Here is a 26,866-nt window from a genome sequence, read left to right on the forward strand (position 1 = left end):
ATTGTCCCACCTCGTGATGTCTGATCGTCTCCCCCCGTGATGTCTGATCGCCTCCCCTCGTGATGTTTGATCTTCCCCGTGATGTCTGATCTTCCCCCTCACGATGTGCGATCTTCCAGCGCGATGTCTGATCTTCCCCCGCAATGTGTAATCTACCCCTGCGGAGTCCGATCTTCTCCCCGCAATTTCCGATCTCCCTCGTGATGTCTGATCTCCCCCCGTGATATCTGATCTTCCCCCCGTGATGCCCGATCTTACGCTCGCGATGTCAGAACTACCACCGCGATGTCCGATCTTCCCCACTCGCGATGTCCAATCTTCCACCGCGATGTCCGAACTACCCCCCTCGCGATGTCCATTCTTCTCCCGCGATGTCCGATCATCCCCTCGCAATGTCTGACCTTCCCCTTGCGATATCTGATCTTCTCCCGTGGTGTTCGATCTTCCCCCATGATGTCCGATCATCCCCGCGATGTCCGATCTTCCCCCAAGCTATATCCGCTCTTCCCCCGCGATGTCCGATCATCCCCCCTTGCGATGTCCGATCACCCGTCGCGATGTCCGATCTACCCCCGCAATGTCCGATCTTCCCCTCGCGATGTGAGATCTCCCCCCGCGATGTCCAATCTTCCCTGCGATGTCGGATCTTCCCCTCGCGATGACCGATCTCCCCACACGATGTCCGATCTTCCCCTCACGATGTCCGATCTTACCCCCGCAATGCCCAATCTTCCCCTCGTGATGTCCGATCTTTCCCCGTGATGTCCGATCTTCCCCCTCGCTATGTCCGATCTTCCGCTCCCATGATGTCCGATCTTCCCCTCGCGATGTCCAATCTTCCCCCGCGATGTCTGATCTTCCCGCTCGCGATGTCCAATCTTCCCCTGCGATGTCCGATCTTCCCCCCTTGTGATGTCTGATCTTCCCCCGCGATGCCCGATCACCACAAGCGATGTCCGATCTTCCCCTAGCAATGTCAGATCTCCTCCCGCGATGTCCGATCTTCCCCACTCGTGATGTCCGATCTTCCCCTCACGATGTCTGATCTACACCCACAATGTCTGAGCTTCCCCCCTCGCGATGTCTGATCTTTGCCTCGCGATGTACGATCTTCTCCCCGCGAAGTACGATCTTCACCCAAGATGTCTGATCTTCCCTCGTGATGTCTAATCTTCCCCGCGATGTCCTATATTCCCCCTGCGATGTCCGATCTTCTCCCCATGATGGCCGATCTTCCCCTCGCAATGTCCGATCTTCTCCCCGCGATGTCCGATATTCACCTCACGATGTCTGATCTTCACTCGTGATGTCTGATCTTCGCCCGCGATGTCCAATCATCCCCCGCGATGTCCGATCCCACCCACGATGTCCGATCTTCCCCTCGTGATGTCCGATCTTCCACCTCCGCGATGTCCGATCATCCCCCCCGTGATGTTCGATCTTCCCCAGCGATGTCCGATCTTCCCCAGCGATGTCCGATCTTCCCCCATGATGTCTGATCTTCCCTCGTGATGTCCAATTTCCCCTCACGATGTCCAATCTTCCCCCGCAATGTCTGATCTTCCCACTCGCGAAGTCCGATCTTCCCCTGCGATGTCCGATCTTCCCCCCTCGTGAATACTGATCTTCCCCCGCGATGTCCGATCTTCCCCTGCAATGTCCAAACTTCTCTCCACAATGTCCGATTTTCCCCCCGCGATGTCCGATCTTCTCCCCACGATGTCCGATCTTCTCCCCACGATGTCCGATATTCTCCCCGCGATGTTTGATCTTCTCCCCGCGATGTCCGATATTCTCCCTGTGATGTCTGATCTTCCCTCGTGATGTCCGATCTTCCCCCGCGATATACGATCTTTCCACGCGATGTCCGATGACCCCTCGTGATGTCTGATCTTCCCCCGCGATGTCCAACCTTCTCTCCGCAATGTCAGATCTTCTCCCCGCGATGTCCGATATTCTCCCTGTGATGTCCGATCTTCCCTTGTGATGTCTGATCTTCCCCCGCGATGTCCGATCTTCCCTCGCTATGTCTGATCTTCCCCTCGCGATGTCCCATCTTCTGCCTGCGATGTCCGAGCTTCCCCCGCGATGACCGGTCTTCCCCCATGATGTCCGATCTTCCCCTCACGATATCCCATTTTCTCCCCGCGATGTCCAACCATCAATTGCGGTGTCCGAACTTCCGCGGCGATGTCCGATCTTCCCTCGCTATGTCTGATCTTCCCCTCGCGATGTCCCATCTTCTCCCTGCAATGTCCGATCTTCCCCCGCAATGACCGGTCTTCCCCCGTGATGTCCGATCTTCCCCTCACGATATCCCATTTTCTCCCCGCGATGTCCAACCATCAATTGCAGTGTCCGAACTTCCCCCGCGATGTCCGATCTTCCCCTCATGATGTCCGATCTTCTACCCGTGATGTCCGATCTTCCCCCACAATGTCCGATGATCTCCCCGCAAAGTCCAATCTTCTCCTCGCGATGTCTGATCCTCTCCCGCGATGTCCGATCTTCCCTCGCTACATCCGATCTTCACCTCACGATGTCCCATCTTCTCCCTGCGATGTCCGATCTTCCCCCGCAATGACCGGTCTTCTCCCGCGATGTCCAATCTTCCTCTCACTATATTCCATCTTCTCCCCACAATGTCCAAGCTTCCCTTGCCATGTTCGATCTTCCCCCGTGATGTCCGATCTTCCCCTCATGATGTCCGATCTTCTACCCGTGATGTCCAATCTTCCCCCACAATGTCCGATGATCTCCCCGCAAAGTCCAATCTTCTCCTCGCGATGTCTGATCCTCTCCCGCGATGTCCGATCTTCCCTCGCTACATCCGATCTTCACCTCACGATGTCCCATCTTCTCCCTGCGATGTCCGATCTTCCCCCGCAATGACCGGTCTTCTCCCGCGATGTCCAATCTTCCTCTCACTATATTCCATCTTCTCCCCACAATGTCCAAGCTTCCCTTGCCATGTTCGATCTTCCCCCATGATGTCCGATCTTCCCCTCATGATGTCCGATCTTCCCCCACGATGTCCGATGATCTCCCCGCAAAGTCCACTCTTCTCCTCGCGATGTCTGCTCCTCTCCCGCGATGTCCAATCTACCCTCGCGATGTCTCATCGTCCTGCGCGATGTCCGATCTTCCCCCCACGATGACTGATCTTCTCCCGTGATGTCCCATCTTCCCCTCGCGATGTCCCATCTTCCCCTGGCGATGTCCGATCATCCGCTGCGATGCCCGATTATCCGCTGCGATGTCCGACCTTCCCCTGTGATGTCCTGTCATCTCCCCGCGATGTCTGATCTTCTCCCGCGATGTCCGATCTACCTCCCTCGCTATATCCAATCTTCCCCCGCGATATCCGATCATTCCCCTCGCGATGTCCGATCTCCTCCTTGCGATGTCCGACCTTCGATGTCCGATCTTCCCCCGCGATATCCGATCTTCCCCTCGCGATGTCCGATCTTCTCCCCGCGATGTCCGATCTCCCCCCACGATGTCCGATGATCTCCCCGCAAAGTCCACTCTTCTCTTTGCGATGTCTGCTCCTCTTCCGCGTTGTCCGATCTTCCCCTCGCATTGTCCGATCATCCTGCGCGATGTCTGATCTTCCCCCCACGATGTCTGATCTTCTCCCGTGATGTCCGATCTTCCCCTCACGATGTCCGATCTTCCCCTGGCGATGTCCGATCATCCGCTGCGATGTCCGATCATCCGCTGCGATGTCCGATCTTCCCCCGAGATGTCTGGTCATCCCCCCGCGATGTCTGATCTTCTCCCGCGATGTCCAATTTACCCCCCTCGCTATATCCAATCTAACCCCACGATGTCCGATCATTCCCACTCGCGATGTTCGATCTCCTCCTCGCGATGTCCGACCTTTCCCCGCGATGTCCGATCTTCCCTCGCGATGTCCGATCTAACCCCACAATGAACGATCTCCATACGCGATGTCCAATCTTCCCCCGCGATGTCCAATCTTCCCCCGCGATGTCCGATCTTCCCCCTCGCGATGTCCGATCTTCCCCCTCGTGCTATCTGATCGTCCCCCGTGATGTCTAATCTTCCCCCTCACGATGTCCGATCTTCCCACCTCGTGATGTCTGATCTTACCCCGCGATGTCCGAACTTCCCCCTCGCGCTGTCCGATTTTCCCCCCTCGTGATGTCTGATTGTCCCACCTCGTGTTGTCTGATCGTCTCCCCCCGTGATGTCTGATCGTCTCCCCTCGTGATGCCTGATCTTCCCCGTGATGTCTGATCTTCCCCCTCATGATGTGCGATCTTCCAGCGTGATGTCTGATCTTCCCCCGCAATGTGTAATCTACCCCTGCGGAGTCCGATCTTCTCCCCGCAATTTCCGATCTCCCTCGTGATGTCTGATCTCCCCCCGTGATATCTGATCTTCCCCCCGTGATGCCCGATCTTACGCTCGCGATGTCAGAACTACCACCGCGATGTCCGATCTTCCCCACTCGCGATGTCCGATCTTCCACCGCGATGTCCGAACTACCCCCCTCGCGATGTCCGATCTTCCACCGCGATATCTGATCTTCCCCCCTCGCGATGTCCATTCTCCCTCTCGCGATGTCCGATCTTCCCCTGGCGATGTCTGATCTTCCCCCGCGATGTCTGATCTCCCCCCGTGATGTCCGATCTTCCCCCCGCGATGCCCGATCTTACACTCGCGATGTGAGAACTACCACCGCGATGTCCAATCATCCTCCCTCGCAATGTCCGATCTTCCCCCTCGCGATGTCCGATCTTCCCCCTCGTGCTATCTGATCGTCCCCCGTGGTGTCTAATCTTCCCCCTCACGATGTCCGATCTTCCCACCTCGTGATGTCTGATCTTACCCCGCGATGTCCGAACTTCCCCCTCGCGCTGTCCGATTTTCCCCCCTCGTGATGTCTGATTGTCCCACCTCGTGATGTCTGATCGTCTCCCCCCGTGATGTCTGATCGCCTCCCCTCGTGATGTTTGATCTTCCCCGTGATGTCTGATCTTCCCCCTCACGATGTGCGATCTTCCAGCGCGATGTCTGATCTTCCCCCGCAATGTGTAATCTACCCCTGCGGAGTCCGATCTTCTCCCCGCAATTTCCGATCTCCCTCGTGATGTCTGATCTCCCCCCGTGATATCTGATCTTCCCCCCGTGATGCCCGATCTTACGCTCGCGATGTCAGAACTACCACCGCGATGTCCGATCTTCCCCACTCGCGATGTCCGATCTTCCACCGCGATGTCCGAACTACCCCCCTCGCGATGTCCGATCTTCCACCGCGATATCCGATCTTCCCCCCTCACGATGTCCATTCTCCCTCTCGCGATGTCCGATCTTCCCCTGGCGATGTCTGATCTTCCCCCGCGATGTCTGATCTCCCCCCGTGATGTCCGATCTTCCCCCCGCGATGCCCGATCTTACGCTCGCGATGTGAGAACTACCACCGCGATGTCCAATCATCCTCCCTCGCAATGTCCGATCTTCCCCTCGCGCGATGTCCGATCTTTTCCCCACGATGTCCGATATTCACCTCACGATGCCTGATCTTCACTCGTGATGTCTGATCTTCCCCCGTGATGTCCAATCTTCCCCCACGATGTCTGATCGCCCCCCGTGATGTCCGATCTTCCCCTCGTGATGTCCGATCTTCCGCCTCCGCGATGTCAGCTCATCCCCCCCGTGATGTCCAATCTTCCCCTGGCGATGTCCGATCATCCGCTGCGATGTCCGATCTTCCCCCGTGATGTCCGGTCATCCCCCCACAATGTCTGATCTTCTCCCGCGATATCCGATCTTCCCATCGCGATAGCCGATCTTCCCTGGCAATGCCCGATCTTCCCCACGCTATGTCCGATCTTCCCCCGTGAGGTCCGATCTTCCCCTCGCGATGACCGATCTCCCCAGGCGATGTCCAATCTTCCCCCAAAATGTCCGAACTTCCCCTCGCGATGTCCGATCTTCCCCTCATGATGTCCGATCTTCCGCCCACGATGTCCGATCTTCCCTCGTGATGTCAGATCTCCCCCCATGATGTCCGATCTTCCCCCCGCGATGTCAAATCTTCCCCCGCAATATCCGATCTTCCCCCGCAATGCTGGATTTTCCACTCGCGATACCCGATCTTCCCCCACGATGTCCGATTCTTCCCTCACGATGTCCGATCTTCCGCCCCCACGATGGTCGATCTTCCACCGTGATGTCCGATCTTCCCCCCTCATGATGTTTGATCTTACCCCGCGATATCCGATCTTCCCCACTCACCATGTCCGATCTTCCCCCTCGCGATGTCTGATCTTCCCCATAACAGCTGATCTTCCCCCGCGATGTCGGATCTTCCCCCGAGATGCCCGATCTTCCCCCGCAATGTCTGATCTTCTCCCGCGATGTCCGATCTTCCCCTCATGATGTGCAATCATCCCACGCGATATCCGATCTTCCACCCGCAATGTATGATCTTCTCCCGCAATGTCTGATCTTCCCCTCGCGATGTCCAAACTTCCCCTCACGATGTCCGATCATCCTATGCGATGTCCGATCTTCCCCCGTGATGTCCGGTCATCCCCCCGCGATATCTGATCTTCTCCTGCGATGCCCGATCTTCCCCTCGCGATATCCGATCTTCCCTCAGAATGTCCGATCTTCCCATCGCTATGTCCAATCTTCCCCCGCGATGTCCGATCTTCTAAACTTGCGATGTCTGTTCTTCCCCCCGCGATGTCCGATCTTCACCCACGATGTCCGATCTTCCCTCGTGATGTCCGGTCTTCCCCCGCAATGACCAATCTTCTCTCAGTGATGTCCGATATTCCCCCCGCGATGTCCGATCTTTTCCCACAATGTCCGATATTCTCCCCGTGATGTCTGATCTTCCCCCGCCATGTCAGATCTTCCCCCGCAATGTCCGATTTTCCTCTCACGATATCCCATCTTCGCCCCGCGATGTCCAACCTTCCCTTGCGGTGTCCGATCTTCCCCCGCGATGTCTGATCTTACCCTCATGATGTCCGATCTTCCCTCCATGATGTCCGATCATCCGCTGCGATGGCCGATCTTCCCCCATGATGTCCGATCTTCCCCCGCGATGTCCGATCTTCCACACTCGCGATGTCTGATCTCCCACTCGCGATGTCCGATCATCCCCTCACAATGTCCGATCTTCCCCCGCGATGTCTGATCTTCTCCCGCGGTATTTGATCTTCCCCCCGTGATGCCTGATCTTCCCCGCAATGTCCGATCTTCCCCCCTCATAATATCCGATCTTCCCCCGCGATTTCAGATCATCCCCCCTCGCCACATCTGATTTCCCCCTCACGATGACCGATCTCCCCACGCAATGTCCGATCTTCCCCCGCAATGTCCGATCTTCCCCGCGCGATGTCAGATCTACCCCCGCGATGTCCGATCTTCCCCCGCTATGTCCAATCTTCACCCGCAATGTCGGATCTTCCCCCCTCACAATGTCCGATCCTCCTTTCACGATGTCTGATCTTCCCTCGCAATGTCTGATCTTCCCTCGTGATGTCCGATCTTCCCCCGCGATATCCGATCTTCTTGCCGCGACGTCCGATATTCCCCCCGCGATGTCTGATCTTCCCCCACGATGTCCAATGAACCCTCGTGATGTCCGATCTTCCCCCGTGATGGCCAATCTTCTTTCCGCGATGTCAGACCTTCTCCCCGTGATGTCCGCTATTCTCCCTGCGATGTCTGATCTTCCTTTGCGATGTCCAATCTTCCCCCAAGATGTCCGATCTTCCCCGTCGATGTCCGATCTTTCCTCGTGATGTCCGGTCTTCCCGCGAGATGTCCGATCTTCTCCCCACGATGTCCAATATTCTCCCCGCGATGTCCGATCTTCCCACGCGATGTCAGATCTTCCCCTCGTGATGTCCGATCTTCTCCCCGCGATGTCCTATCTTCCCCCACGATGTCCGATGATCTCCCTACGATGTCCAATCTTCCCCTCGCTATGTCCGATCATCCCGTGCGATTTCCAATCTTCCCCCCATGCGATGTCTGATCTTCTCCCACGATGTCTGATCTTCCCCCCGCGATGTCCGATCTTCCCCTCGCGATGTCCAATCATCCGCTGCGATGTCTGAACTTCCCCCGTGATGTCCGCTCATCCACCCGTGATGTCTGATCTTCTCCCACGATGTCCAATCTTCCCCTCACGATATCCGATCTCCCCTCACGATGTCCGATCTTCCCCTCACTATGTCCGATCTTCCCCCGCGATGTCCGATCTTCCACACGCGCGATGTCTGATCTTCCACTCACGATGTCCGACCATCCCCTCGCAATGTCCGATCTTCCCCTCGCGAAGTCTGACCTTCTCCAGCGATGTCCGATCTTCCCCCGCGATATCCGATCTTCCCCTCACGATGTCCGATCTTCTCCCCGCGATGTCTGATCTTCCCCCACGATGTCCGATGATCTCCCCGCGATGTCTGATCTTCCCCTCGCAATGCCCGATCATCCCGCGCGATGTCCATTCTTCACCTCGCGATGTCCGATCTTCCACACGCGCGATGTCTGATCTTCCACTCACGATGTCCGACCATCCCCTCGCAATGTCTGATCTTCCACTCACGATGTCTGATCATCCCCTCACAATGCCCGATCTTCCCCTCGCGATGTCTGATCTTCTCCCACGGTGTTCGATCGTCCCCCCATGATGTCCGAACTTCCCCGCGATGTCCGATCTTCCCCCCTCACTATATCCGATCTTCCACTGCGATGTCCGATTATCCCCCCTCGCGATGTCTGATTTCCCCCTCGCGATGACCGATGTCCCCACGCAATGTCTGATCTTCCCCGCGATGTCCCATCTTCCCCTGCGATGTCCGATCTTCCCACCTCACGATGTCCGATCCTTCCCTTGCAATGTCCGATCTTTCCTCTCACGATGTCCGATCTTCCCCCCGCGGTGTCTGATCTTCCCCCGCGATGTCTGATCTTCCCCCGCGATGTCCGATCTTCCCCCCATGATGTCTGATCTTCCCTCGTGATATCCGATCTTCCCCACGATGTCTGATCTTCCCTCGCGATGTCTGATCTTCCCCTCGTGATGTCCGATCATCCGCTGCGATGTCCGATCTTCCCCGGTTATGTCCGGTCATCCCCCCGTGATGTCTGATCTTCTCCCACGATGTCCAATCTTCCTCTCATGATATCCGATCTTCCCTCGCGATGTCCGATCTTCCCCTCACTATGTCCGATCTTCCCCCACTATGTCCGATCTTCCACACTCGCGATGTCTGATCTTCCACTCACGATGTTAGATCGTCCCCTCGCAATGTCCGATCTCCTCCCCGCAATTTCTGATCTTCTCCCACGATGTCCGATGATCTCCCCGCGATGTCTGATCTTCCCCTCGCGATGTCCGATCATCCTGTGCGATGTCCATTCTTCCCCTCGCGATGTCCGATCTTCCCCCCGCGATGGCTGATCTTCCCCCATGATGTCTGATGATCTCCCCGCGATGTCTGATGTTCCCATCGCGATGTCCGATCATCCCGCGCGATGTCCATTCTTCCCCCCGTGATGTCTGATCTTCCCCCACTACGTCTGATCTTCCCCTTGCGATGTCCAATCTTCCCCTCGCAATGTCTAATCATATGCTGCAATGTCTGATCTTTCCCCGTGATGTCCAGTCATCCCCCGCGATGTCTGATCTTCTCCCACGATGTCTGATCTTCCCCTTGCTATGTCCAACCTTCCACCACGATGTCTGATCTTCCACACTCGTGATGTCTGATCTTCCACTCGCGATGTCCGATCTTCCCCTCGCAATGTCCGCTCATCCCCCCGTGATGTCTGATCTTCTCCCGCAATGTCCAATCTTCCCCTCACGATATCCAATCTTCCCCCGTGATGTCCGATCTTCCACACTCACGATGTCTGATCTTCCACTCGCGATGTCTGATCTTCCACTCGTGATGTCTGATCATCCCCTCGCAATCTCCGATCATCCCCTCGCGATGTCTGATGTTCTCCCGCCGTATTCGATCTTCCCCCCGTGATGTCCGAACTTCCCCACGATGTACGATCTTCCCCCCTCGCGATATCCGATCTTCCCCTCGGTGTTCGTTCATCCCCCCCGCGATGTCCGATCTTACCCCCTCACTATATCCGATCTTCCACTGCGATGTCCGATTATCCCACCTTGCGATGTCCGATTTCCCCCTCGTGATGACCGCTCTCCCCATGCGATGGTCTGATCTTCCCCGCGATGTCCCATCTTCCCCCGCGATGTCCCATCTTCCCCCCTCACGATGTCTGATCCTTCCCTTGCGATGTCCGATCTTCCGTCTCATGATGTACGATCTTCCCCCCGTGATGTCTGATCTTCCCCCGCGATGTCCGATCTTCCCCCCACGATGTCTGATCTTCCCTCGCGATACCCGATCTTCCCCCATGATGTCTGATCTTCCCTCGCGATGTCTGATCTTCCCCTCGTGATGTCCGATCATCCGCTGCGATGTCCGATCTTCCCCAGTTATGTTTGGCCATCACCCCGTGATGTTTGATCTTCAACCGTGATATCCAATCTTCCTCTCACGATATCCGATCTTCCCTCGTGATGTCCGATCTTCCCCTCACTATGTCTGATCTTCCCCCACGATGTCCGATCTTCCACACTCGCGATGTCTGATCATCCACCCACGATGTCCGATCATCCCCTCGCAATGTCCGATCTTCCCCTCGCGATGTCTGACCTTCTCCAGCGATGTCCGATCTTCCCCTGCGATGTCCGATCTTCCCCTCGCGATGTTCGATCTTCTCCCCGCGATGTCTGACCTTCCCCCATGATGTCGGATGATTTCCCCGAGATGTCTGATCTTCCCCTCGCAATGTCCGATCATCCCGCTCGATGTCCATTCTTCCCCTCGCGATGTCCGATCATCGCCCCGCGATGTCTGATCTTCCCCCACGATGTCCGATGATCTCCCCGCGAGGTCTGATGTCCCCTCGCGATGTCCGATCATCCCGCGCGATGTCCATTCTTCCCCCCGCGATGTCTGATCTTCTCCCACGATGTCTGATCTTCCCCTCGCGATGTCTGATATTCCCCTCGCGATGTCCGATCATATGCTGCGATATCTGATCTTCCCCCGTGATGTCCGGTCATCCCCCCGCGATGTCTGATCTTCTCCCGTGATGTCCGATTTTCCCCTCGCTATGTCCGATCTTCCACCGCGATGTCCGATCTTCCACACTCGTGATGTCTGATCTTCCACTCGCGATGTCCAATTTTCCCCTCGCAATGTCCGATCTTCTCCTCGCGACGTCTGATCTTCCTCGCGATGTCCGATCTTCCCCCCTCGCGATGTCCGATCTTACCCACGGTGTTCGATCATCACCCCCGCGATGTCCGATCATCCCCGCAATGTCTGATCTTCCCCTCGCGATGTCAGATCTCCCCCCCTGCCTTCTGACCTTCTCCAGCGATGTCCGATCTTCCCCCACGATGTCCGATCATCCCCCCTCGCGATGTCCGATCACCCGTCGCGATGTCCGATCTTCCCCCCGCGGTGCCCGATCTTCCTCTCGCGATGTCCGATCATCCCGCTCGATGTCCATTCTTCCCCCCGCGATGTCCGATCTTCCCTCGCTATGTCCGATCTTCACCTCACGATGTCCCATCTTCTCCCTGCGATGTCCGATCTTCCCCCGCAATGACCAGTCTTCCCCCACAATGTCCGATCATCCCCTCACTATATCCCATCTTCTCCCCGCGATGTCCAACCTTCCCTTGCCGTGTCCGATCTTCCCCCGTGATGGGCGATCTTTCCCTCACGATGTCCGATCTTCTCCCCGCGATTTCCGATCTACCCCCCTCGCTATATCCAATCTTCCCCCGCGATGTCCGATCACACCCCTCGCGATGTCCGATCTCCTCCTCGCGATGTCCGACCTTCCCCTGCGATGTCCGATCTTCCCCTCGCGATGTCCAATCTTACCCCACAATGACCGATCTCCACACGCGATGTCAGATCTTCCCCCACGATGTCCAATCTTCCCCCTCGCGAGGTCCGATCTTCCCTCCTCGTGATGTCTGATCGTCCCCCGCGATGTCCGATCTTCCCCCTCGTGAGGTCCGATCTTCCCCCATCGTGATGTCTGATCGTCCCCCGTGATGTCCGATCTTCCCCCCGCGATGTCTGATCTTCCCCCGTGATGTCTGATCTTCCCCCTCGATGTCCGATCTTCCCCCTCGCGATGTCCGATCTTCCCCTCGCGATGTCCAATCTTCCAATGCGATGTCCCATCTTCCCCCTCGCAATGTCCGATCTTCCCCCCTCGTGATGTCTGACCTTCCCCCGTGATGTCCGATCATCCCCCTCGCGATGTCCGATCTTCCACCGCGAAGTCCGATCTTCTCCCCGCAATTTCCGATCTTACCTCGTGATGTCTGATCTCCCCCCATGATATCTGATCTCCCCTCGTGATGTCTGATCTCCCCCTCGCGATGTCTGATCTTCCCCTCGCGATGACTGATCTCCGCACACGATGTCCGATCTTCCCCTCGCGATGTCCGATCTTCCCCTCGTGATGTCCGATTATACTCCACGATGACCGATCTCCCCACGTGATGTCCGATGTTCCTCCATGCTATGTCCAATCTTACCCTCATGATGTCTGATATTCCCCCGCGATGTCTGATCTTCCCCGCGATGTTCGATCTTGCCCCCCATGATGTCCGATGCTCCCCTTGCGATATCTGATCTCCCCCTCGCGATTTCCGATCTTCCCCCCGCGATGTCCGATCATCCCTCGCAATGTCCGATCTTCCCCTGTGATGTCCGATCTCTCCCCGCGATGTCCGATGATCCGTCGTGATATCCGATCTTCCCCGCCATGTCCAATCTTCTCTCCGTGATGTCAGATCTTCCCCCTCGCGATGTCTGATATTCTCCCTGCGATGTCCGATTTTCCCCCGCGATGTCCGACCTTCCTCCATGCGATGTCCAATCTTACCCTCATGATGTCTGATATTCCCCCGCGATGTCTGATCTTCCCTGCGATGTTCGATCTTGCCCCCTCATGATGTCTGATCCTCCCCTTGCGATGTCTGATCTCCCCCTCGCAATTTCCGATCTTCCCCCCGCGATGTCCGATCTTCCCTCGCGATGTCCGATCTTCCCCTGCGATGTCATATCTCTCCCCGCGTTGTCCGATGATCCGTCGTGATGTCCGATCTTCCCCGCCATGTCCAATCTTCTCTCCGTGATGTCAAATCTTCCCCCTCGCGATGTCCGATATTCTCCCTGCGATGTCCGATTTTCCCCCGCGATGTCCGATCTTCCCTCGCAATGTCTGATCTTCCCTCGCGATGTCCGATCTCCCCCCACGATGGCCGATCTTCCCCCATGATGTCCGATCTTCCCTCATGATGTCCAATCGTCCCCCGCGATGTCCAACCTTCTCTCTGCGATATCCGATATTCCCCCACGATGTCCAATCATTGCCCCGCGATGTCCGATATTCTCCCCATGATGTCCGATCTTCCCCGCGATGTCCAGTCTTCCCCCGCGATGTCCAATTTTCCCCATCGATGTCCAATCTTCTCCCCGCGATGTCTGATCTTCCACCACGATGTCCGATGATCTCCCCACGAAGTCCGATCTTCTCCTCGCGATGTCCGATCTTCCCCTCGCGATATCCGATTTCCCCTTGAGATGTCCGATCATCCACTGCGATATCCATCTTCCCCCATGATGTCCGATCATCCCACCGTGATATCTGATCTTCTCCCTTGATGTCCGATCTTCCCCTCATGATATCCGATCTTCCCTCGCGATGTCCGATCTTCCCCTCGCGATGTCTGATCTTCCACACTCGCGATGTCTGATCTTCCACTCGTGATGTCCGATCATCCCCTCGCAATGTCCGATATTCCCCTTGCGATATCTGATCTTCTCCCGTGGTGTTCGATCTACCCCCGTGATGTCCGATCATCCCCGCGATGTCCGATCTTCCCCCCAAGCTATATTCGCACTTCCCCCGCGATGTCCGATCATCCCCCCTCGCGATGTCCGATCACCCGTCGCGATGTCCGATCTTCCCCCGCAATGTCCAATCTTCCCCTCGCGATGTGAGATCTCCCCCCGCGATGTCTGATCTTCCCTGCGATGTCGGATCTTCCCCTCGCGATGTCCGATCTCCCCACGTGATGTCCGATCTTCCCCTTGCGATGTCCGATCTTCCCCCCGCGGTGCCCGATCTTCCTCTCGCGATGTCCGATCTTCCCCCGTGATGCCCGATTGTCCCCTCACAATGACTGATCTTCCCCCGTGATGTCCAATCTTCCACTCGCGATGTCCGATCTTCCCCTCGCAATGTCCGATCTTCTCCTCGCGATGTCTGATCTTCCTCGCGATGTCCGATCTTCAACCCCTCGCGATGTCCGATCTTACCCGCGGTGTTCGATCATCACCCCCCGCGATGTCCGATCATCCCCGCAATGTCTGATCTTCCCCTCGCGATGTCAGAACTCCCCCCGCGATGTCCGATCTTCCCCCCGCTTTGTCCGATTTTCCCTCGCGATGTCGGATCTTCCCTTCGCGATGTCTGATCTTACCCCGCGATGACTGATCTTCCCCCGTGATGTCCAATCATCCCCCCTCGCGATGTCCGATCTCCTCCTCGCGATGACTGATCTCCACACGCGATGTCCGATCTTCCCCCGCAATGTCCGATCTTCCCCTCGCGATGTCAGATCTCCCCCCGCGATGTCCAATTTTCTCCTCGTGATGTCTGAACTTCCCCCGTGATGTCGGATCTTCCCCTCGCGATGTCCGATCTTACTCCACGATGACCGATCTCCCCACGCGATGTCCGATCTTCCTCCCACGCGATGTCCGATCTTCCTCCATGCAATCTCCAATCTTACCCTCATGATGTCTGATATTCCACCGCAATTTCCGATCTTCCCCCCGCGATGTCCGATCTTCCCTCGTGATGTCCGATCTTCCCCTGCGATGTCCGATCTCTCCCCGCGATGTCCGATGATCCGTCGTGATGTCCGATCTTCCCTGCCATGTCCAATCTTCTCTCCGTGATGTCAGATCTTCCCCCTCGCGATATCCAATATTCTCCCTGCGATGTCCGATTTTCATCCGCGATGTCCGATCTTCCCTCGCGATGTCTGATCTTCCCTTGCGATGTCCGATCTCCCCCCGCGATGTCCGATCTTCTCCCATGATGTCCGATCTTCCCTCGTGTTGTCCAATCATCCCCCGCGATGTCCAACCTTCTCTCTGCGATGTCCGATATTCCCCACACGATGTCCGATCGTCGCCCCGCGATGTCCGATATTTTCCCCGTGATGTCCGATCTTCCCTGCGATGTCCAGTCTTCCCCCGTGATGTCGGATCTTCCCCTCGCGATGTCCGATCTTCTCCCCGTGATGTCTGATCATCCCCCCTCGCGATGTCCGATCACCCGTCGCGATGTCCGATCTTCCCCCGCAATGTCCGATCTTCCCCTCGCGATGTGCGATCTCCCCCGCGATATCCGATCTTCGCTGCGATGTCGGATCTTCCCCTCGCGATGACTGATCTCCCCACGTGATGTCCGATCTTCCCCTCACAATGTCCGATCTTCCCCCCGCGATGCCCGATCTTTGCCTCGTGATGTCCAATCTTCTCTCCATGATTTCCGATCTTCCCCCCGGGATGTACAATCCTCCCTGTGATGTAAGAACTTTCTCTCGCGATGTCCGATCTTCCCCCCGCGATGTCCGATTTTATCTGCGCAATGACCGATTCTCCCCCTGCGATGTCCGATCTTCCCCAGCGAAGTCCGATCTTCCCCCATAATGTCTAATCTTCCCCCCGCGATGTCCGATCTTCTCCCCGCGATGTCTAATCTTCCCCCCACGATGTCTGATATTCCTCCGCGATGCCCGATCTTCCCCCGTGATGTCAGATCTCCCCCCGCGATGTCCAATCTTCTCCTCGCGATGTCTGAACTTCCCCCGTGATGTCGGATCTTCCCCTCGCGATGTCTGATCTTACTCCGTGATGACCGATCTCCCCACGCGATGTCCAATCTTCCCCCCACGCGATGTCCGATCTTCCTCCATGCAATCTCCAATCTTACCCTCATGATGTCTGATATTCCACCGCGATTTCAGATCTTCCCCTCACAATGTCCGATCTTCCCTCGTGATGTCCGATCTTCCCCTGCGATGTCCGATCTCTCCCCGCGATGTCCGATGAGCCGTCGTGATGTCCGATCTTCCCTGCCATGTCCAATCATCTCTCCGTGATGTCAGATCTTCCCCCTCGCGATGTCCAATATTCTCCCTGCGATGTCCGATTTTCCCCCGCGATGTCCGATCTTCCATCGCGATGTCTGATCTTCCCTCGCGATGTCCGATCTCCCCCCGCGAGGTCCGATCTTCCCCCATGATGTCCGATCTTCCCTCGTGTTGTCCAATCGTCCCCCGCGATGTCCAACCTTCTCTCTGCGATGTCCGATATTCCCCACACGATGTCCGATCGTCGCCCCGCGATGTCCGATATTCTCCCCGTGATGTCCGATCTTCCCTGCGATGTCCAGTCTTCCCCCGCGATGTCGGATCTTCCCCTCGCGATGTCCGATCTTCTCCCCGTGATGTCTGATCATCCCCCCTCGCGATGTCTGATCACCCGTCGCGATGTCCGATCTTCCCCCGCAATGTCCGATCTTCCCCTCGCGATGTGCGATCTCCCCCCGCGATATCCGATCTTCCCTGCGATGTCGGATCTTCCCCTCGTGATGACTGATCTCCCCACGCGATGTCCGATCTTCCCCTCACAATGTCCGATCTTCCCCCCGCGATGCCCGATCTTTGCCTCGTGATGTCCAATCTTCTCTCCATGATTTCCGATCTTCTTCCCGGGATGTACAATCCTCCCTGTGATGTAAGAACTTTCTCTCGCGATGTCCGATCTTCCCCCCGCGATGTCCGATTTTATCTGCGCAATGACCGATTCTCCCCCTGCGATGTCCGATCTTCCCCAGCGATGTCCGATCTTCCCCCATAATGTCTGATCTTCCCCCCGCGATGTCCGATCTTCTCCCCGCGATGTCTAATCTTCCCCCCACGATGTCTGATATTCCTCCGCGATGCCCGATCTTCCCCCGCGATGTCCGATCTTCCCCCCGCGATGTCCGATCTTCTCCTCGCGATGTCCGATCTTCCCGCTGCGATGTCTGATCTTCCCCCACCATGTCTAATCTTTCCCCGGTGATATCCGATCATCCACTGCGATATCCGATCATCCCCCGCGATGTCCGGTCATCACCCCGCGATGTCCGATCTTCCCCCCGTGATGTCCGATCTTCCCCATGATGTCCGATCTTCCCCCACGATGTCCGAACTTCTCCCCGCAACGTCCGACCTTCCCCCCATAATGTCAGACCTTCTGCTCACTGTATCCGATCTTCTCCCCTCGCGATGTCTGATCTTCTCCCGCGATGTCCGATCTTCCCCCACCATGTCTGATCTTTCCCCAGTGATATGCGATCATCCGCTGCGATGTCAGATCTTCCCCCGCAATGTCCGGTCATCACCTCGCGATGTCTGATCTTCCCCCCGCGATGTCAGATCTTCCCCGCGATGCCCTATTTTCCCCGCGATGTCCGATCTTCCACCCGCGATGTCCGATCTTCTCCCCGCGATGTCCGATCTTCCCCCCACAATGTCTGATCTTCCCCCACCATGTCTCTTTTTTCCCCGGTGATATCCGATCATCTGCTGCGATGTCCGATCTTCCCCCGCAATGTCCAGTCATCACCCCGCGATGTCCAATCTTCTCCCCGCGATGTCCGATCATCCCCCACCATGTCTGATCTTTCTCCGGTGATATCCGATCATCCGCTGCAATGACCGATCTTCCCCCGTGATGTCCGGTCATCACCCCGCAATGCCCGATCTTCCCCCCGCGATGTCCGATCTTCCCCGCAATGTCCGATCTTACCCCCCATAATGTCAGATCTTCTGCTCACTGTATGTGACCTTCTCCCCTCGCGATGTCTGATCTTCTCCCGCGATGTCCAATCTTCCCCCGTGATGTGCGATCTTCCCCTCGTGATGTCCGATCTTCCCCTCGTGATGTCCGATCTTCCACCACAATGTCGGATCTTCCCCCGCGATGTCCGATCTTCCCCCAGGATATCCGATCTTCCCTGCGATGTCCGATCTTCCTCCGCAATGTCCGATCTTCCCCCTCGCGATGCCCGATCTTCCCCCGCAATGTCCATTCTTCTCCCCTCGCGATGTCTGATCTTCCCCCACAATGTCCGATCATCCCCTCGCAATGTCCGATCTTCCCCTTGCGATATCTGATCTTCTCCCGTGGTGTTCGATCTTCCCCCATGTTGTCTGATGTTCCCCCACAATGTCCGATCTTCCCCACACAATGTCCGATCTTCCCCTCGCGATGTCCATTCTTCTCCCCTCGCGATGTCCAATCTTCCCTCCTCGTGATGTCTGATCATCCCCCGCGATGTCCGGTCTTCCCCCTCGTGAAGTACGATCTTCCCCCCTCGTGATGTCTGATCATCCCCCGCGATGTCCGATCTTCCCCCTCACGAAGTACGATCTTCCCCCGTGATGTCTGATCTTCCCCCGTAATGTCCGATCTTCCCCCTCGAGATGTCTGATCTTCCCCTCGCGATGTCCAATCTTCCACCGCGATGTCTGATCTTCCCCCTCGCGATGTCCGATCTTCCACACTCGCGATGTCTGAACTTCCACTTGCGATGTCTGATCATCCGCTTGCAATGTCAGATCTTCCCCCCGCAATATCTGATCTTCTCCCACGGTGTTTGAGCTTACCCCGTGATGTCCGATCATCCCGCTCGATGTCCATTCTTCCCCTCGCGATGTCCGATCTTCGCCCCACGATGTCTGATCTTCCCCCACGATGTCCGATGATCTCCCCGCGAGGTCTGATGTCCCCTCGCGATGTCCGATCATCCTGCGCGATGTCCATTCTTCCCCCCGCGATGTCTGATCTTCTCCCACGATGTCTGATCTTCCCCTCGCGATGTCCGATATTCCCCTCGCGATGTCCGATCATATGCTGCGATGTCTGATCTTCCCCCGTGATGTCTGGTCATCCCCCCGCGATGTCTGATCTTCTCCCGCGATGTCCGATTTTCCCCTCGCTATGTCTGATCTTCCACCGCGATGTCCGATCCTCCACACTCGTGATGTTTGATCTTCCACTCGTGATGTCCGATCTTCCCCTCGCAATGTCCGATCTTCTCCTTGCGATGTCTGATCTTCTGCGCGATGTCCGATCTTCCCCCCTCGCAATGCCCGATCTTACCCGCGGTGTTCGATCATCACCCCCCGTGATGTCCGATCATCCCCGCAATGTCTGATCTTCCCCTCGTGATGTCAGATCTCCCCCCGCGATGTCCAATCTTCCCCCCGCTTTGTCCGATTTTCCCTCGCGATGTCGGATCTTCCACTCGCGATGTCCGATCATCCCTCGTGATATCCGATTTTCCCCATGATGTCTGATCTTCCCTTGCGATGTCTGATCTTCCCTTGTGATGTCCGAAAACCCCCCGCGATGTCCGATCTTCCCCCACGATGCCCGATGTTCCCTCGTGATGTCCAATCTTCCCCCGCGATGTCAGATCTTATCCCCGCGATGTCCGATATTCTCCCTGCAATGTCCGATCTTCCCTTGTGATGTCCGATCTTCCCCCGCGATGTCTGATCTTCCCCCATGATGTCCGATGATCTCCCCGCAAGGTCTGATGTCCCCTCGCGATGTCCGATCATCCCGCGCAATGACCATTCTTCCCCCCGCGATGTCTGATCTTCTCCCACGATGTCTGATCTTCCCCTCGCGATGTCCGATATTCCCCTCGCGATGTCCGATCATATGCTGCAATGTCTGATCTTCCCCCGTGATGTCCGGTCATCCGCCCGCGATGTCTGATCTTCTCCCGCGATGTCCGATTTTCCCCTTGCTATGTCCAATCTTCCACCACGATGTCCGATCTTCCACACTCGTGATGTCTGATCTTCCACTCGCGATGTCCGATCTTCCCCTCGCAATGTCCGATCTTCTCCTCGCGATGTCTGATCATCCTCGCAATGTCCGATCTTCCCCCCTCGCGATGCCCGATCTTACCCGTGGTGTTCGATCATCACCCCCCGCGATGTCTGATCATCCCCGCAATGTCTGATCTTCCCCTCGCGATGTCAGATCTCCCCCCGCGATGTCCGATCCTCCCCCCGCTTTGTCCGATTTTCCCTCGCGATGTCGGATCTTCCACTCGCGATGTCCGGTCATCCCTCGTGATATCCGATCTTCCCCCACGATGTCTGATCTTCCATTGCGATGTCTGATCTTCCATTGTGATGTCCGATCTCCCCCCGCGATGTCCGATCTTCCCCCACGATGTCCGATGTTCCCTCGTGATGTCCAATCTTCCCCCGCGATGTCAGATCATTTCCCCGCGATGTCCGATATTCTCCCCGCGATGTCCGCTCTTCCCTCGTGATGTCTGATCTTCCCCCGCTATGTCCAATCTTCTCTCTGCGATGTCAGATCTTCTCCCCGCAATGTCCAATATTCTCCCTGCAATGTCCGATCTTCTCTTGCGATGTCCGATCATCCCCCGCGATGTCCGATCTTCCCTCGCTATGTCCGATCTTCCCTCGCTATGTCCGATCTTCACCTCACGATGTCCCATCTTCTCCCTGCGATGTCCAATCTTCCCCCGCAATGACCAGTCTTCCCCCGCAAAGTCCGGTCGTCCCCTCACTATATCCCATCTTCTCCCCGCGATGTCCAACCTTCCCTTGCCGTGTCCGATCTTCCCCTCGCGATGTCCGATCTTGCCCTGGTGATGTCTGATCATCCGCTGCGATGTCCGATCTTCCCCCGTGATGTCCGGTCATCCCCCCATTATGTCTGATCTTCTCCCATGATATCCGATCTTCCCCTCGCTATGTCCGATCTTCCCCCACGATGTCCGATCTTCCACACTCGCGATGTCCGAACTTCCACTTGCGATGTCCGATCATCCGCTCGCAATGTCAGATCTTCCCCCCGCAATATCTGATCTTCTCCCACGGTGTTCGATCTTCCCCCGTGATGTCCGATCTTCCCCGCAATTTCCGATCTACCCCCCTCGCTATACCCAATCTTCCCCCGCGATGTCCGATCACCCCCCTTGTGATGTCCAATCTCCTCCTCGCGATGTCCGACCTTCCCCCACAATGTCCGATCTTCCCCTCGCGATGTCCGATCTTACCCCACAATGACCGATCTCCACACGCGATGTTGGATCTTCCCCCGCGATGTCCTATCTTCCCCCTCGCAAGGTCCAATCTTCCCTCCTCGTGATGTCTGATCATCCCCCGCGATGTCCGATCTTCCCCCTCGCGAAGTCCGATCTTCCCCCCTCGTGATGTCTGATCATCCCCCACGATGTCCGATCTTCCCCCCCGCGATGTCTGATCTTCCCCCGTGCTGTCTGATCTTCCCCCGTGATGTCCGATCTTCCCCCTCGAGATGTCTGAACTTCCCCTCGCGATGTCCAATCTTCCGCCGCGATGTCTGATCTTCCCCCCCGCGATGTCTGATCTTCCCCCGTGCCGTCTGATCTTCCCCCGCGATGTCCGATCTTCCCCCTCGAGATGTCTGAACTTCCCCTCGTGATGTCCAATCTTCCGCCGCGATGTCTGATCTTCCCCCTCGCGATGTCCGATCTTCCACACTCGCGATGTCTGAATTTCCACTTGCGATGTCTGATCATCTGCTTGCAATGTCAGATCTTCCCCCCGCAATATCTGATCTTCTCCCACGGTGTTTGATCTTCCCCCGTGATGTCCGATCTTCTCCCTGCGATGTCAGATCTCCTCCCCGCGATATCCGATATTCTCCCTGCAATGTCCGATCTTCCCTTGCGATGTCCGATCTTCCCCCGCGATGTCTGATCTTCCCCCACGATGTCCGATGATCTCCCCGCGAGGTCTGATGTCCCCTCGCGATGTCCGATCATCCCGCGCGATGGCCGTTCTTCCCCCCACGATGTCTGATCTTCTCCCATGATGTCTGATCTTCCCCTCGCGATGTCTGATATTCCCCTCTCGATGTCCGATCATATGCTGCGATGTCTGATCTTCCCACGTGATGTCCGGTCATCCCCCCACGATGTCTGATCTTCTCCCGCGATGTCCGATTTTCCCCTCGCTATGTCCGATCTTCCACCGCGATGTCCGATCTTCCACACTCGTGATGTCTGATCTTCCACTCGTGATGTCCGATCTTCCCCTCGCAATGTCTGATCTTCTCCTCGCGATATCTGATCTTCCTCGCGATGTCCGATCTTCCCCCCTAGCGATGTCCGATCTTACCCATGGTGTTCGATCATCACCCCCCGCGATGTCCGATCATCCCCGCAATGTCTGATCTTCCCCTCGCGATGTCAGATCTCCCCCCGCGATGTCCGATCTTCCCCCCGCTTTGTCTGATTTTCCCTCGCGATGTCGGATCTTCCACCCGCGATGTCCGATCATCCCTCGTGATATCCGATCTTCCCCCATGATGTCTGATCTTCCCTTGCGATGTCTGATCTTCCACTGTGATGTCCGATCTCCCCCATGATGTCCGATCTTCCCCCACGATGTCCGATGTTCCCTCGTGATGTCCAATCTTCCCCCGCGATGTCAGATCTTTTCCCCGCGATGTCCGATATTCTCCCCGTGATGTCCGCTCTTCCCTCGTGATGTCTGATCTTCCCTCGCTATGTCCAATCTTCTCTCTGCGATGTCAGATCTTCTCCCCGCGATGTCCGATATTCTCCCTGCAATGTCCGATCTTCCCTTGCGATGTCCGATCTTCCCCCACGATGTCCCATCTTCCCTCGCTATGTCCGATCTTCACCTCACGATGTCCCATCTTCTCCCTGCGATGTCCGATCTTCCTCCGCAATGACCAGCCTTCCCCCGCAATGTCCGAACTTCCCCTCACGATGTCTACTCCTCTCCCGCGATGTCCGATCTTCCCCTCGCGATGTCCGATCATCATGCGCGATGTCCGATCTTCCCCCCACGATGTCTGATCTACTCCCGTGGTGTTCGATCTTCCCCCGTGATGTCCGACCATCCCCGCGATGTCCGATCTTGCCCCCAAGCTATATCCGCTCTTCCCCCGCGATGTCCGATCATCCCCCCTCGCGATGTCCGATCACCCATCGCGATGTCCGATATTCCCCCGCAATGTCCGATCTTCCCCTCGCGATGTGAGATCTCCCCCCGCGATGTCTGATCTTCCCTGCGATGTTCGATTTTCCCCTCGCGATGTCCGATCTTCCCCCACGATGTCCGATATTCACCTCACGATGACTGATCATCACTCGTGATGTTTGATCTTCCCCTGTGATGTCCAATCTTCCCCCACGATGTCCGATCCCCCCCACGATGTCTGATCTTCCCCTCGTGATGTCCGATCTTCCGCCTCCGCGGTGTCCGATCGTCCCCCCCGCGATGTTCGATCTTCCCCAGCGATGTCCGATCTTACCCCACGATGTCTAATCTTCCCTCAAAATGTCAGATCTTCCCCCCATGATATCTGATCTTCCCCCGTGATGTCCGATCTTCTCCCCATGATGGCCAATCTTCCCCTCGCAATATCCGATCTTCTCCCCGTGATGTCCGATATTCACCTCACGATGTCTGATCTTCCCCCGCGATGTCCGATCTTCTCCCCGTGATGTCAGATCTTCTCCTCGTGATGTGAGATCTCCCCCTCGCGATGTGAGATCTCCCCTCGTGATGTCCGATCTTCCCCTCGCGATGCCCGATCTTCCCCTCGCGATGTCCGATCTTACCCCACAATGACCGATCTCCACACTCGATGTCCGATCATCCCTGCGTTGTCCGATCTTCCCCCCAAGCTATATCCGCTCTCCCCCGCGATGTCTGATCATCCCCCTTGCGATGTCTGATCACCCGTCGCGATGTCCGATCTTCCCCCGCAATGTCCAATCTTCCCCTCGCGATGTGAGATCTCCCACCGCGATGTCCGATCTTCCCTGCAATGGGATCTTCCCCTCGCGATGACCGATCTCCCCATGTGATGTCCGATCTTCCCTTCGCGATGTCCGATCTTCCCCCCGCGGTGCCCGACCTTCCTCTCGCGATGTCCGATCTTCCCCCGTGATGCCCGATCTTCCACTCACAATGACCGATCTTCCCCCATGATGTCCGATCTTCCCCTCGTGATGTCCGATCTTCCCCTTGCGATGCCCGATCTTCCCCTCGCGATGTCCGATCTTCCCCATGATGTCCGATCTTCCCCCTCATGATGTCTGATCTTCCGCTCCCATGATGTCTGATCTTCCCCTCGCGATGTCCGATCTTCCCCCGCGATGTCCGATCTTCCCCCTCGCGATGTCCGCTCTTCCCCCGCAATGTCCGATCTTCCCCCCTCGTGATGTCTGATCTTCCCTGCGATGTCCGATCTTCTCCCCATGATGGCCGATCTTCCCCTTGCAATGTCCGATCTTCTCCCCACGATGTCCGATACCCCCCCACGATGTCCGATCTTCCCCTCATGATGTCCGATCTTCCGCCTCCGCGATGTCCGATCATCCCCCCCGCGATGCCCGATCTTCCCCCATGATGTCCGGTCTTCCCTTGCAATGTCAGATCTTCCCCCGCGATATCTGATCTTCTCCCATGATGTCCGATCTCCCCCTCGCGATGTCCGATCTTCCCCCGCGATGTCCGATCTTTCCCCCCGTGATGTCCGATCTTCTCCCCATGATGGCCGATCTTCCCCTCGCAATGTCCGATCTTCTCCCTGCGATGTCCAATATTCACCTCACGATGTCTGATCTTCACTTGTGATGTCCGACCTTCCCCCGCGATGTCCGATCTTCCCCTCGCGATGTGAGAGCGCCCCCCGCGATGTCCAGCCTTCCCCCGCAAATGTCCGATCTTCCCCCCTCGATGTCCGATCTTCCCCTTGTGGTGTCCGATCTTCCCCCGCGATGTCCGATCTTCCCCGTGATGCCAGATCTTCCCCTCGCGATGTGAGATCTCCCCTCGTGATGTCCGATCTTACCCTCGTGATGTCCGATCTCCCCCTCGCGATGTCCGATCTTCCCCCGTGATATCCAATCCCCCCCCACGATGTCCGATCTTCCCCCTTGCAATGTCCGTTCTTCCCCCCTCTTGATGTCTGATCGTCCCCCACAATGACCGATCTCCACACGCGATGTCCGATCTTCCCCCGCGATGTCCGATATTCCCCCTCGCGATGTCCGATCTTCCCCCGTGATATCCAATCCCCCCCCACGATGTCTGATCTTCCCCCTCGCGATGTCCGATCTTCCCCCTCTTGATGTCTGATCGTCCCCCGCGATGTCCGATCATCCACCCTCATGATGTCCGATCTTCCACCGCGATGTCTGATCTTCCCCCGCAATGTGCAATCTACCCCCGCGAAGTCCAATCTTCTCCCCGCAATTTCCGATCTTCCCTTGTGATGTCTGATCTCCCCCCGTTATATCCGATCTTCCCCCCACGATGCCCGATCTTACGCTCGCGATGTCAGAACTACCACCGCAATGTCCGATCTTCCCCCTCGCGCTGTCTGATCTTCCCCCCTCGCGATGTCCAATCTTTTCTTTGCGATGTCCGATCTTCTCCCCGTGATGTCTATTCTTCTCTCTGCGATGTCTGATCTTCCCCTTGTGATGTCGTATCTTCCCCCCTCACGATGTCCGATCTCCTCCCCGCGATGTCCGATCTTCTCCCCGCGATGTCCGATCTTCCCTTGCGATGTCCGATCTTCCACCGCGATGTCGGATCTTCCCCTCACGATGTCCGATCTTCCCCCCTCACGATGTCTGACCTTCCCCCCACCCGCCTCCCTCGCTCTGATATGCGTTCTCTGATGTTTACTGTAATCTGCCTACAGCCCAAATGTCACAATGATTCACCCTCCGCTGTAATACAGTAAATTTATTACACAGGCATTTCTGCAACCGTCAACTTGAGTCCCGCATGGTGTGCTGCCTCCCTGGTGCCAGGGTAAATAACATCATTGAACGGGTGCAGAACACTTTGCGGGTGGGGGTAGGGGAACAGCCAGAAGTCGTGGTCCATGTTGGAACCAGTGATGTAGATAGGAAAAGCATTGAAGTCCTACAGACAGAGTTTCAGGATCTCGGGAGGAAGTTAAAGAACAGGACCTCAAAGGTAGTAATCTCTGGATTACTCCCAGTGCCACATGTTAGTGAGTATAGGAGTAGCAAGATAAAACAGGTTAATGCGTGGCTGGAGAAATGGTGCAGAATGGAGGGCTTCAGATTCTTGGGGCATTGGGAACAGTTCTGGGGCAGAAGAGACCTGTTCAAGGTGGACGGGTTGCACCTCAACAGGGCTAGGACCAATGTCCTTGCAGGGAAGTTAACTAGTGCTGTGGGGGGGATTTAAACTAATTTGGCAGGGGGAGGGGCACCAGGATGAAGCATTAGAGAGGAGGTTCAAGGTACCTTCCCTCCATCGTAAGCTCAGAAGTGGGGATGTTCGCTGATGATTAAACGGTGTTCAGTTCCAGTCGCAACTCCTCAGATAATGAAGCAGTCCATACCCACATGCAGCAAGACCTGGTCAACATTCAGGCTTCAGCTGATAAGTAACATTAGCGCCAAACAAGTGCCAGGCAATGACCACTGAGAATCTAGTCAGCGGGATTACCATCGCCAAATCCCCCAGTACCAACATCCTGGGGGTCACCAGAAGCTTGACACCATCCAGGACAAAGCAGCCTGCTTGACTGGCACTCCATTCACCACCTGAAACATTCACTCCCTCCACCAC

This window comes from Somniosus microcephalus, chromosome 1, assembly GCF_052327205.1.
Source record: "Somniosus microcephalus isolate GS21.2 chromosome 1, FLI_Smic_1.0, whole genome shotgun sequence".
NCBI lineage: Eukaryota > Metazoa > Chordata > Chondrichthyes > Squaliformes > Somniosidae > Somniosus > Somniosus microcephalus.